The sequence below is a fragment of the Semicossyphus pulcher genome, unplaced genomic scaffold, assembly GCF_022749685.1.
Source record: "Semicossyphus pulcher isolate SPU_LCO1_2020_fin unplaced genomic scaffold, fSemPul1.0.p SCAF_7, whole genome shotgun sequence".
NCBI classification, from domain to species: Eukaryota; Metazoa; Chordata; class Actinopteri; order Labriformes; family Labridae; genus Semicossyphus; species Semicossyphus pulcher.
The window spans coordinates 2,207,397-2,219,271 of NW_027211748.1; positions in this window are offsets into that span (position 1 = coordinate 2,207,397).

Below are 11,875 nucleotides of genomic sequence, written 5' to 3' on the forward strand. Positions count from 1 at the left end.
GGCCGTACATCAATGATCGACTTTGTGGTCGTTTCATCAGATCTGCGGCCGCATGTTTTGGACACTCGGGTGAAGAGAGGAGCAGAGCTATCAACTGATCACCACCTGGTGGTGAGTTGGATCAGATGGCGGGGGAGACTGCGGGACAGACCTGGTAAACCTAAACGTGTAGTGAGGGTAAACTGGGAACGCCCCTGTCCGCGCGGTCTTCAACTCCCACCTCCGGAAGAAGTTCTCTTGCATCCTGGGGGAGGTTGAGGACATGGAATGGGCCGTGTTCAAAGCCTCCATTGTGGAAGCGGCTACAAGGAGTTGTGGCCAGAAGGCTGTCGGTGCCTGTCGTGGCGGCAACCTGAGAACCGTTGGTGGACACCGACAGTGAGGGAATCCGTCAGGCTGAAGAAGGAGGCCTTTCGGACTTGGTTAGCCCAGGGGCCTCCAGAGGCAGCAGACGGGTACCGAGTGGCCAGAAGGGCTGCAGCTTCTGTGGTTGCGGAAGGTGTGGGAGGAGTTCGGGGAGGCTATGGAGAAGGACTTTCGGTTGGCCTCAAAGAAGTTCTGGCAAACCGTTAGACGACTCAGGAAGGGGAAGCAGGGATTGGCTCAAGCTGTTTTTAGCAGGGGTGGAGAACTGCTGACCCGGACTGAGGATATTGTCGAGCGGTGGACGGAATACTTTGACGAACTCCTGAACCCAGCCAAAACGTCCTCTGATGAGGAGGCAGAGTCTGAAGTTCCAGGGGAAGCCTTATCTATATCCGTGGCAGATGTTGCTGAGGTAGTCAAGAAGCTCCTCAGTGGCAAGGCACCAGGTGTAGATGAGATTCGCCCTGAGATGCTAAAGGCTCTGGACATTGTTGGGCTGTCGTGGCTGGCACGCCTCTTCAATGTCGCATGGAGGTCTGGTCTGCGGAATGGCAGACCGGGGTGGTGGTTCCCATTTTTAAAAAGGGGGACTGGAGGGTGTGTCCCAACTATTGGGGTATAACACTACTCAGCCTCCCGGGTAAAGTTTATTCCAGGGTGCTTGAAAGGAGGCTCCGGCCGATTGTCTAACCTCGGATACAGGAGGAACAATGCGGATTCCGACCTGGCCGTGGAACAGTGAACCAGCTCTTTACCCTGGCAGGGCTGCTTAGGTGGGCATGGCAGTTTGCTCATCCATTCTACATGTGCTTTGTGGACTTGGAGAAGGCTTATGATCGTGTCCCCCGGGTGGTCCTGTGGGGGATACTGCGGGAGTATGGGGTACCGGGGCCGTTGATACAAGCCATCCGGTCGCTGTATAACCAAAGTGAGAGCTGTGTCCGCATCCTCGGCACAAAGTCAAACACGTTCCCAGTGCGTGTTGGCCTCCGCCAGGGCTGTCCCTTGTCACCGATGCTGTTTGTGATTTTCATGGACAGGCGCAGCCAGGGGAGGAGGGTTTCCAGTTTGGGGACCTCAGGATTTCATCTCTGCTTTTTGCAGATGATGTTGTCCTGTTGGCTTCATCAGGCTGGGACCTCCAGCAGGCATTGGGGTGGTTTGCAGCCGAGTGTGACACGGTTGGGATGAGAGTCAGCACCTCCAAGTCTGAGGCCATGGTTCTCTGCCGGAAATCGGGGGATTGCCCCCTCCGGTTGGGGAGTGAGTCTTTGCCTCAAGCGAAGGAGTTCAAGTATCTCGGGGTCTTGTTCACGAGTGAGGGTAAAACGGATCGTGCGATTGACAGGCGGATCGGTGCAGCATCAGCAGTAATGCAGGCGTTGTACCAGACTGTGGTGGTGAAGAGGGAGCTGAGCCTGAAGGCAAAGCTTTCGATTTACCAGTCTATCTACGTTCCAAACCTCACCTGTGGTCACAAGCTTTGGGTAGTGACCGGAAGAATGAGATCGCGGATACAAGCGGCCGAAATTAGTTTCCTTCGGAGGGTGTCTGGGCTCAGCCTTAGAGATAGGGTCAGGAGCTCGGAGATCCAGGGGGAGCTCGGAGTAGAGCCAATTCTCCTTCGCGTCGAAAGGAGCCACTTGAGGTGGTTCGGGCATCTGGTTAGGATGCCTCCTGGGCGCCTCCCTTTGGAGGTTTACCGGGCACGTCCAACTGGGAGGAGACCCGGGGCAGACCCAGAGCTCGCTGGAGGGATTATATATCCTGTCTGGCCTGGGAACGCCTCAGAATCCCCCAGCAGGAACTGGAAAATGTTGCTGGGGAAAGGGATGCGTGGGTCACCTTGCTGAGTAGGCTGCCACCGCGACCCGGCCCCGGATAAGCGGAAGATAATGGATGGATGGATGGACGTCCTTATGTGTGAAAGTGACCCTATCTGCAGAGGCATATAGCCTAGCTTACTGCGGCTGGTTTCTAAACACTGAGGCCGTGCTGACCGGCATCCACTGTATGTAGTATACTTACTAGTGATAAGTATCTCATACAACCCCACTTCAAACAAACCAAACTATCCCTTTAACACTGCCCAGGCAGACAAACTGTGGTAGTGTCATGCTAGAAAAGGCCTCAGACCAAGGGCCAGATGAGGCCTGGGCCTCTCCAAACACTGACAATTTAAACTCTATAAGTATCTAAAATCTGGATACAAAAACCGATTAAAAAGTAACTGAAGTCACTCAAAAATGAGACGAGAAAAAGCAGGATCTAATACAAGGTTTTATTGAGTCCAAAAACAGAACCACAATACAACCAGAATCTGAGCCCGGGCAATAGAGACTGAATAGGCATTCACAGAGCCTGATCTTCTGTTCCCTAAGGACGCCCCGCCTGGTGTGGGCTCACAGATGCACGGAAACTCCCATTTTTTAATATTACGTCTATTCTCTGATTATTTTTAACCGTGTCAACGAAACTGAGCTTTAAGCCATTAAATGTCAAGTTTACGCGTTGTCTGGTTTCTACTAAAAAAAACCTGCTATTGTTTGCTACTGTCTGGAAAACATCTGACTCGTGACACGGTTATTTCTGACCAGAGGTCAGAGTGAATCTCTAAAAATCTGTAAAACTAATCATTTTTTAGCATGAAGCACATTGATTTCAAACATTCTACTTGATATATGTTTCTCACACAGATTATAAGTTCTTCATTCTGATAATATAGTCCACTTTCACCTTCAAGATGGTTTTACAGGCTCTGAGAATTTTTCCATCAGTAGTCAGTAATCCAGAAGGTGAGGGACGACATCTGGTACTGGTTTATTTAGATCATGCAAAAAACAATAATTATAATAATAACTTTTTTTATAGAGCACTTTTCAAAAACAAGTTACACCGTGCTTTCCAATTAAAACAAGGCATATAGTGAAAGCATACTGTATACTGAGTTTGCCTGCCTGAGATCTCCAGGCAGGGAGTTCCACAGCTGTGGGGCACAAACTGCAAAGACTCCGTCACCTTTAGTGACCAGTGGAGATTTAGTAACCATTAGTAGTGCCCAGGCTGGAGCCTGGCCACTTAAGGCTTTAAAGGAAAGCAATAAATCCTTGAAATCAATTCTCAAACTCACAGGAAGCTGGGAAGCGCAGCAAGGGCTGGTGTGATGTGGTCGCTTCTCTTGCTATATGTTAAAAGCCTTGCAGCAGTTGTAGCGTGAATCGCCTTGACCTTAATTCTGCATCTTTTTACAAAGCATTCTGATCATTGGAACAGGCACATGCAGAGTCTGTAAGAAGAATGCTGGTAAAAATGGTCAATTTAGGTACCAACCATCCCCCCAAGTTTACGACCCTTCTCACATTCCACAGGAGATAACTCACATGCAGACACATCCTTTCTGCAGAGAATATAAGGACTAAAGTGACTGATTCTCCTATGCAATTGAAATGTACTTAAAGTAATGTTATGCAGAGCTAACATATTTTAATACTGTGAAAATTGTTTTAACGTGAATCTGAAACTGCAGTTCTCCTCATCCTGATCACACCTCCTCCTCATGTCTGTCTGCTAACAAAGGAAGACCACATGTGGACAAGTGAGATCATTTGATCCATTCATGTGATGTGCAGAAAGGTTTACCTGTGCATATGCAGACGTGTACGTGTACATGTATATACTTTTTGTCGTCATATCGGATGTTGCCATCAACCTTGTTGTTTAATTGTTTAGTTCATCTAATCTCTTTTCAACAGGTTTTATTCAACAATTAATATCAAGTGTTTGGTATCGTTCTGTAGTTGACAGAGCCCAACTTTTAAATATGGAAGAATTAAATATGTGAAGTAGGCAATATTGATTTTAATGCTTTAAAATAAATAGTCTCAATCTCAGAGCCTTCTCCATATGGGTGTGGCTAGAGAGGGACCACAGAAACCAGACCCCTCTGGTCCCAAGTTTATAAAGCTCCAAGCAACTTCCTCTTGCTCTCTTCTCCTGCTCTTCGTCCTGTCTCTGGTCCTGTTACTCTTGTTCCTGACTCCTCTGAGTTCTCTTCGGGGGGGGGGGCTCATGCAGCCTGAACCTCTTCTGAAGTCCTGAGCCGTCAAGAACTGCCTTATTGTGTACTGGGCCGCAGACCGCCGCCAGTATCACCATGCTGATCCCGTGCTGCACTGAACGTGCCGAAGAAGCCGAATCCAGCAACCTTTAAAGGAGACTTTGCACAAAAGACACTCCCGAACGACGTCTGACTAAACTGCCACAGACTTCACCCCAGCCACAGAAAGGGGGGTGAAGATGAAGATGATTCAGCTTCCTGCTGAGCCAGAGAGAGAGATGGAGAAACCCGATTCAAGCCTAATCCGGGACAAAAGCCGTCCTGAAAAGGCCCGATAGCCAAAAGAGAGCCTGCTGCCACACCCATCAGATGAATCAAATGTATAGTTGTTGTATAGCGCCAAATCATAACAATTCAATGCTATCTTACAAAAAGAGCAGGTCTACACCGACTCTTTGTTATGTTATTTAAAGAGAGGCCCAACATGAATCACCATGAGTAGCACTTAGCAATATTCGGCACATTGGCAAGGAAAACCTTCCTTTTAACAGGCAGAAACCTTGAGCAGAACCAGACTCATCAGGTGATACAATTACATCTCCCATGTGTTGATGCTTGATGCTAAATTAACTAGAATTAATAAACATTAAACCTAAACCTAAAATCTTTTAAAATTAGAATTACTTTTGAATTGCTTCACAATCTTCCTTGGTGCCCTTTTAAACGCTCAACTGCCAAATGATGCATTAGTAATTACATCCCATTTAATTCTAAAACATCAAAGAAACTAGTCACAGATGCTCTCTACAATGTGGTCCGTTGTCATTCATGTATTGTTCATCTTTGTATTCATTGTCCCTGTTTATTTCTTCATTCATGTTCCACTTAGAAGTACTTAAATAAACCTCTCATTTATAAAGATCTTGATCCATGTGATTTGTGTGTTTATGAAATGGTAAAGTCACTGTACACCATGTCCAAGAACCTCGTAGCAACCCTGAGATCATGAGCCTAAAGTCGTTAATTAACTAATTATAAGTTTTCCCTGTTTTGTCAAAATTGGGTGGCGTCCAACACTGAATTTAAGGTAAATCTAAATCCTTTTGCTATTAATTAGCTATTAGTTATTAATCTTGCCAACCATTAACGCTACACAGTACTATGAATCAACTGCAGTCTTTGGAAGTTACACTTGCTGATAGCAGAATAAAGTGCATTACAATAGTCAAGTCTGGTGGAAATAAATGCATGGATGACCTTTTCTAACTCGGCAGGGGAAAGGAAACCAGGTTTTAGTTAATTGTCTTTGTTGAGCAAAGCAGGACTGCATGACTTTGTCCACCTGGGTTTAAAAGGTAGCTCTGAGTCAAAAATGACCCCCAGGCCGCGGGCCTCTTTGCACACATTATGAGCACCCAGACTGGAGGAGAGATTATTCATGTAGCTTGAACTGGGGGAAGAATGGGTAATTATAATGACTTCAGATTTTGAGTCATTCAGCTTTAGAACATTTTTGGACATAATGTGCATACATCATAACATCAGTGGGGCCAGGTTTTAACACACACAAAGCAAATCACAATAACCGCATTCTTTCTAAAGAGTCTCAATTTATAACTAAAGTCTGTTCGAGAAGGGTGTATGAAGTGAGAAAAACTTATCTCGTCCTGCCCCTGGGGGACCTCACAAAAGAGAGAGGCACAGGAGGAAGAGGCATCTCCAAGCATAACAGGAAAAGACCTTTTCGACAGATATGGAACGAACCAGTCCAGCGCCACATCACGATGCCAACACTGTACTTTACACGGCTGATAAACACATTGTGGTCTACTGTATCAAAAGCTGAGGTCAAGGAGAATTAAAATAGAGTACAGCCCAGAGTCAGCTATACGCAATAACTCATTGGAAACCTTGACCAAAGTCGTCTCAGTGCTTTGTTGGGACCAGAACCCAGATTGAAATTTTTCAAAAATCTGATTGCCCTTCATAAAAGAAATCAGGTGAGTGGACACAATATTTTCATAAATCTTAGGTCAAAATGGCAGCTTGGAAATGGGTCTAAGATAACTTAAAACAGAGGGATCAAGAGAGGGTTTCTTTGAAAGGGGGTAAACCGTGGCATGTTTAAAATAGGAGGGGGAGGGGTGCCCTTTAGCTCAGTTGGTAGAGCAGGCGCCCCATGTACAGAGGCTACAGTCCTTGTTGCACTGATCAGGTTCGACTCCTGTCGCATGTCATCCCCCACTCTCTACTCCCAACATTTCCTGTCTATCTTCAGCTGTCCTATAAATAAAGCCAAAGGCCAAAAAATTATCTTTAAAAATAAATAAAAGATAAAATAAAATAAAATAAAATAAAATAAAATAAAAAATAGGAGGGGGAAGCCCCAGACGACAGAGAGCAATAATAGTTCAAATATCTGAACCAACCGTCTGAAAAACAGCTTTTATAAACCCAGTAGGTATCTGAAAGACAGGTGGATGATTTAGAGAGTGCTAGAGTGCGCTCTTGGCTAGCCAGAGAGATTTCACTGAAATGTTTTAGTGATGAGGGAGGGCAGGAGTCAGAATTAAGCTCCCTGAGTTCAGTGATGATCAATAAATGATCCCTGCTTCTTTGACTTTGCACTGATATGTGAACACTGAGTGTTGAAGAGCAGCAAGGGAAACACTTAGTTTGTCCTTTTTCCACTTCCTCTCAGCCGTCCTGCATTGCCTCTTTAAGATCCTTATTCCCTCATTCAGCCACGGCTGAGAGAAGGGTTTCAGCTTTTTGTATCCGACTGGGGCAATGGAGTCTAATATATTGGTGCAGGAGCTGTTAAAAATACTGACAATCTCGTCCACAGTGGAGCCATGTTCACTGTGGAAATGACTGAGAACTGGTTTGGTTAAACTTTTGTGTTTTCCACCCATTGCTCACTAGTTCATCCACGTGTTGCATTCATCACTGACCGACCTGATGACGTCATAAAGTGTATTTTGTCTTAAGTTAAGAATAAATTCACTTTGTTTAAACGTAGTTTCATGTTTGATTCCCTTTTTGTCACTGACTTTAGGCCACTTTGTCACAATTATTGTTGAACTGCAGTCATTTACTGTTGTGTGTTTTTATCCACTAGATGTCACTGTGGTTTTAGCAGCACTGAGGGAAGAGCATCATCATGATATACCTGCACTTACTCTGACTCACCACAGGGTGGTGGTCTTTCTCTTTGATGCTCCATGTCAGCACCAGCAGCAAACACAGAAATCCACCTTCTGATGATAAAGTCATGATGGAAGAACGAATCTATTCATGGAACAACCATCTAACACTGTGAAGAGATATGTTATGTCGCACATGTTTGTCTTGTGATACAGTTACAATATGATGTCATTCTTCCAACAGTTTTTATCATAAATCATGGGGCGTCATGTTATTTAAAATTCTGTGCTCACACAATCAGAGCAGGAGGCATGTGGCTCCTTCCCCAGACAAACAAGAAAATAATGATGCATTTTTATAGAATCCATCATTCATATTCAAAGACAGCTGAGGATGATTTTAAGACTTCACTTAATGTTTTTTTGTCGCTCATTTAAAGGTTTGTTTGTATTTTTTGAAGTGGGGTTGTATGAGGTACTTCTCTATAGTCAGTGTAACTTCAAAAACTCTGCACTATCCCTTTAAAGTCTGAGGGTTAATATTGTGTATTTATTCAGAGATCCTCGTGTGAATTATCTGTGCTGCTATGGTTACTGAAAATGATCAATATTCACTTTTACACTGGCCTCTACACTGCTGTCAATTTTCTTAATAACAGCTTCATCTTGTCTGCTTCATCCAAAAAATCTAATGGGCATAAATTCACTTAAAACATCCCAAAATTTAAATTATTTGAGAGAACATAGGTCATTATTATTAGTTATTATAATTAAAAATTGAGAATATATAACAACATAAATGTGTGACGTGTCTGTTGAGACTAAACAAAGTGCTCTGAGTCACAGCTGGAACAACAGCCTGACCTTTGTGTGCTTAGGTTTGACAGTTATTCCCATTAAAGGAGATTTCACAAAACGACAAGCAGAAATCATTAAATCAGCAAACAAGATGCAGTTTGTCTTTATATTTTAAATAACAGAGCTCAAAGCAACTCCAAAATAATAGTGATGGAGGTGATACTTCATTGTGTTCAGCATTATATGTGAGGAAGTGACCTTCAGGTCGGTCGTCATTGTTGGTCTCTGCGCTACATTCAGTTAAAACTCACGGTTCAGATCACATCAAGGTTTTGATTCATACATTTTTATGCATGTAGAGCCGTGTGGCCTGATCAACTATGACCATGGATCAGCTCTGTTCAGTTACATCTGTAGCTCTGTGGACAGATTCATACAGACAACAGGAGATAGAAAAACAAGTAGAGAGAGGGAGAGGAGTCCATGAGTGTGTACAGCAGCAGATATGATTCTCTTCTCAGTGGTTATTAGACTCATAAAAAACTGTTGGCAGCTTATCAACACTTCCTCTCTTGCAGCAGACGAGCTCTGTGGGTTTCAGCTCTGCAGCCTTCTCACCGTTAACTGAGGCTTTTCACATTAAGAACACAATGACAGTTACAACATTTGAATGTGGTTCAAGAAGAAAACAAAGAATCATTCCAGGAAGTTTAGTCTGCGCTCAGTTCTCATTGTCTCAGCTTTGATCTGTGTTATTAATGTGTGAGAGAAACAGCAGAAACAAACAAATATTGATGTTTTGTCACAGCCAACAGCGTCTCATGCTGTGTGTGTTTTTAAATGTATATTTGGCTGTTTCCTTTATGCTGCATGTATACATACATATATATATATATATATATATATATGTCTGCATGAGACGCATCGGGCTTACATCTAAATATATTATGAACCCATCACCATCATTAATTCAGAGCTGTGCCTGGTGATGTGCCTTTTCGTGTAATATATCATTATTCATATGATTATTGATTATTTATATTCCCTTTTCAGATTCTTAGAACATGAAACAATTGTAATATGTTGGTGTTTCTAGAGTCCTCAGTCATCGCCTGTTTAGCTCAGCGTTTAAATCGCGTGTCATCCCCTCTCTCTCTCAGCTGACACTCTCCACTGTCCTCTCTCTCTAAATAAAGGCAGAAAAGGACAAAAAAAGTACATTTAAAGAAACAAAAAAGGTTTTGCCCTCAAAGTGTTTTTTAATTGACCATGACTCCTCGACTATAATTTGTACAAAAATATCAACAATATGTTGCACATTTGTTATCATTGGTTAGATCAACACAACATAAAAGCAGAAGCATAAAATACGGAGACAAACATCTCTCCTTGTTGTCTCACCCCCTGAAAAAAGAAACTGCTGTATTCTTTCTCACTGTCAGTCTCATAATCTGGTTATTGTTGATGAAAAAGATCATCACATCTGTCACAGTGGTCTGTCCATCTTAATCAGAGTCACCTCTGTAACCCCACTAACACACTGATCTGCTGTGAATGAGGTTGTAGCTTCAGTTTGATCAGTGTAGCAGTCTGTTCTACACACGCCCGTCATTATATGGCACATAATTGTGGCATTAAGCTTTTTAAAGCCTCACTTCTATTGTCCCCTGACTTACAAACATAAATCTGCTTTTGTTTTGTGCAATGATGTGAAAATGTCTTACGGCTTTTTCTACACAGCATGTGAAGACAAGAAGTGAATCTCCTGAAAATTTAACTTGACCTAAAGGGTTCAGAAGGTACAGGGTAAGATCAGGGTTTCCTGTGATGGAAAAAAACCCACTTATTTCATTGTGTATAAAGATTAAACTATGCAGAATTGTTTTTTTTATTCTTTAAAGGACGTTTCTCCAGCCTGACCCCAACTTGTAACATATACAGTGTTTTAATTAATATGTGAATTTGAAACATGAAAGACAGTCTGTGCAAAGTCACGGCGTATACCAAAGAATTTAATCTAAATTAAACTGTAATAATATGAAAAACATGAAGCCTTCAGCACCACTGATGAAGCCACTAATGGTTTCAGAGCAGTTGTAGCTTCAAAGCAGCTCTACTGTTTGTTTTTGCCTGTAAACAAGAGTGTCATCAGCGTACAGCTTTACATCTACACTGACACAATAGTTAAAGAGACTCGACAATGAATCAGGTGGAAATCCACACACTGACTCATTCTAAGTTTATCTTTGTCTTATCTTTGTTGAGCTTCTTGGTCCTTGTTTAGGTGTATGCTTATATTCATATCTTCCTGTACATTTATTCTGAGTAGTGTGTGAAAGTATATCGACAGCTTCTTACAACTCTTTGATTTTTCAGTACATCAAGTGTCTGTCAACACTCAGCATTTGATATTAAAAAGAAACACCAGAACAGGTAAAACACTGAATAATACAATATATACCAGAAAGTGAACGATTTCGTAATGCAAATGTATATGTAAAAATAAATGTATTATTATATGTGTGCCTGACCGTCGGGACCACTGGGACATGTCCTGGTGGGTCGGCCGCTATGAGGGCTGGTTGGTGCAGCATATTAATAAGGGGGATTTACATAAGCCCACATTTAAGGTGCTTCTCAGTGCGCCCACTAATTCTGAACCAGCATCCCCCACAATAAAAACATACAAACTGCAGCTAATGAGCGAATAGATCATATTTACTGTTAACTTTTTTAAGTGTTTGCTCACAAAAACTTGCTACCAGCAGACTAGAGAATTTAGCATTAATTCTTACAGTGGTGGAAAGTAACTTAGTACATTTACTAAAGTAATGTTACTTGAGTATAACTCTGAGGTACTTGTTCTTTACATGAGTGTTTCCATTTTAAGCTGCTTTATTCTCTCACGTACATCTCACAGGAACGTCTCGTACTTCTTACTCCAGTACATTTACTGTGTGTTGTATTCTTGTTTTTCAGTCAGTTTCAATGACATAGTTAAGATGTACATGATTCCTAAACACAGATATGAGGGATATGTTTTGAGTGTGCCGAATGTGAGCAGAAATCTTTCTGAGAAACACGAGCCTTTAAAGTCCAGGGGTTTATGAATTTATTTGAAGAATTCATGAAAATGTATTATTTATCATTGACCTGCATATTAGCCACATACACATTTAAAAAGCTTACTACAAATAGGCGTAAGAGTAAATCATGCCTACATGTGTGTCGACTCAGCAGGACAAAATGAAATGATAAAAGTTGATCTGCAGAAGGATACATATTTGAAAGCAATACAAAACGCCTGAGAGCCTGACAGCATTATATTCCATTATATTTTTCTTTTTCCTTTACATAAATGAAGACATGTTTACCGTAAACTGATGCAAAAATAATCAACAGTCAACATGTAACGATTGCTTATATATTCATAATTTACATTTTTAACTGATAATCAAAGTGATACATTAGATGGATTTATGAGATGATGATGAGAAAAATACAGAAA